Genomic DNA, 2,600 nt, shown 5'->3' with positions numbered 1-2,600 from the left:
AGATGTTAAAACAAAGGCTATAGCAAAAAATGCAGAAGAATCCAGTAATGCCACTTCTAGGTATTTATTCAAAGAAACTCAAAACACTAATTTGAAGGGACATATGCATCTATATGTTCTTTGCAGCATTATTTATAGTAGCCAAGATATGGAGGCAACCTGATGTCCATCAGTGGATGAATGGATAAAGAAGAAGGTGTACATATACACAATGGAATATTACTCAGCCATAAAAAAGAATGAAATCTTGCGATATGCAACAACATGGATGGACCTAGAGGATATTTTTCAGAGTAGAGCAAGCCACAAAAAGACAAACATCATATGATTTCACTTATATGTGGAATCTAAAGAATAAAATAAATGAACAAACAAAACAAACTCATAGATGCAGACCAAAAAACAAAACAAAACAAAAAAATGAATGGCTGTCAGATGGAAAGGGTTTGAGGAATGGGTGAAAAGGGGAAGGTATTAAGAAGTACAAGTTGGTTGTTACAAAATAGTCATGGGGATGTAAAGTATAGTATAAGGCATGTAGTCGATAATATTGTAATAACTTTGTATGGTGTCAGATGGATACTATATTTATTGGGGTGATCATTTTATAAATTATGTAAATTTCTAATTACTATGTTGTACACATGAAAGTAATATAACATTATATGTAAACTGTAATTGAAAAAAATATTAAAAAATATATATGACCTATAGTTAGCATTAGTCACGAAAGACTTAACTACTTGTTCCCTAAGATCAGGAATAAGGTAAAAATGTCAACTCACACCACTCTTATTCAGGATAGTGCTGGAAGTTCTAGCCAGGGCAATGGGGCAAGAAAAGAAAAGAAAAGCATACAGATTAGAAACAAAGAGATAAAACTGCCTTTATTTGCAGATGACATGATTGTCTATGCAGAAAATCCCAAGGAATATAAAACAAACAAACAAAAACTAGAACTAATAAGCAAGTTCATCAAGGCCACAGGATACAAGATCAACAAGTAAAAATCAACTGCACTTCTATATATTAACAATAAGCTGAAATTAAAAATACAATACTATTGATAATCACTCTAAAAAATGAAATACTTTGGTATAAATCTAATAAAACAGGTAAGTGACTTGTGTGCTGAAAACAACACAATGGTAATGGAAGAAATTACGAATAAATGGAGAGACATACTATATTCATGAATTGAAAGACTCAACATAGTAAAGGTGTCAATTCTCTCCAAACTGATGCAAGTCCTATAAAATTCTAGTGAGATGTTTTGTAGATATAGTCAAGAATAATCTGAAATTTATGTGGAAAGGCATAGGAATTCGAATAGCTAAGACAATTTTGAAAAAAAAGAATAAGGTGAGAGAAATTGGTCTACTTACTTTGAAGATTTATTATGTAGCTACAGAAATCAGGACTGTATGATATTAGCAGAGGAATAAACAAAGATTAATGGAACAGAATAAAGAACTGAGTAATAGACCCAAAGGAATATGTTCAGTTGATATTTGAGTAAGGTGCACAAGCAATTCAATGGAGGAAGGACAGCAATTTCAACATAATGTCAGGACAAATGACAAAAATGAACTTCAACCTAAGTCTCAAACCTTTTACAAAAATTAACAAAAATTTAATCATAGACATAAATGTAAAACATAAAACTATAAAACTTATATTTAAAAAGCAGGACAGAGTCTTTTGGATATAGGGCTAAGCAAAGGGTTCTTAACACCAAAAGCATGATACGTGAGAGAAAAAAATAGATAAACTGTACTTCATTAAAATTAAAAACTTCTACTATGGCCATGCCACTCTGAACGTGCCTGATCTCATCTGATCTCGGAAGCTAAGCAGGGTCGGGCCTGGTTAGTACTTGGATGAGAGACCACCTAGGAAGCCCAGGTGCTAAAGGTGTTTAAATAAATAAATAAATAAATAAATAAATAAATAAATAAATAAATAAATAGATAGATAGATAGATAGATAAATAAATAAAATTAAAAACTTCTGTTCTGTGAAAGATCCTATTAAGAGTATGAAAAAAAGATATAAAGTGAGAAAAATATTTGCAAACTATATATGTAACAAGTGACTAATATGTAGAATATATGAAGGATACTTAAAACTCAACAGTAAAAAAACCAAACAATCCAACTAGAAAATGGGCAAAAGACCTGAACAGACATCTAACCAAAGACAACATACAGATGGCAAATACGAAAAGATGCTCAACATCCTATGTCTTCAGGGAAATGCAAATTAAAACAATGAGATACCCCTCCACACCTATTAGAATAGTTAAAATCTAAAACACTGACAAGATGAAACGCTGGTGAAGATATAGAGCAACAAGAACTCTCATTTGTTGTTGGTGGGAATACAAAATGAAATAGCCACTTTGGAAGATAGTTTGGCAGTTTCTTACAAGACTAAATAAACATACTCGAACAATCTAGCAATCATGCCCCTTGGTATTTACCCAAATCAACTGAAAAATTATTTCACAAAAACACGTGTACACATATGTTTTTAGCCGCTTTATTTATAATTGCCAAAATTTGAAAGCAACCAAGATACCCTTCAGTAGGTGAATAAAC

At 31.6% G+C, this 2,600-nt stretch overlaps 1 pseudogene; it reads left to right on the top strand.

Annotated features, from left to right (window-relative positions):
* The first annotated feature begins 1,798 nt into the window (after positions 1-1,798).
* Positions 1,799-1,917, top strand: LOC120610396 (uncharacterized; annotated as a pseudogene).
* The last annotated feature ends 683 nt before the right edge of the window (positions 1,918-2,600 follow it).

This window comes from Pteropus medius, unplaced genomic scaffold (genome assembly GCF_902729225.1).
Source record: "Pteropus medius unplaced genomic scaffold, Ma_sr-lr_union100, whole genome shotgun sequence".
Taxonomy (NCBI): Eukaryota; Metazoa; Chordata; class Mammalia; order Chiroptera; family Pteropodidae; genus Pteropus; species Pteropus medius.
This window is presented reverse-complemented; position numbering and strand designations above follow the sequence as displayed.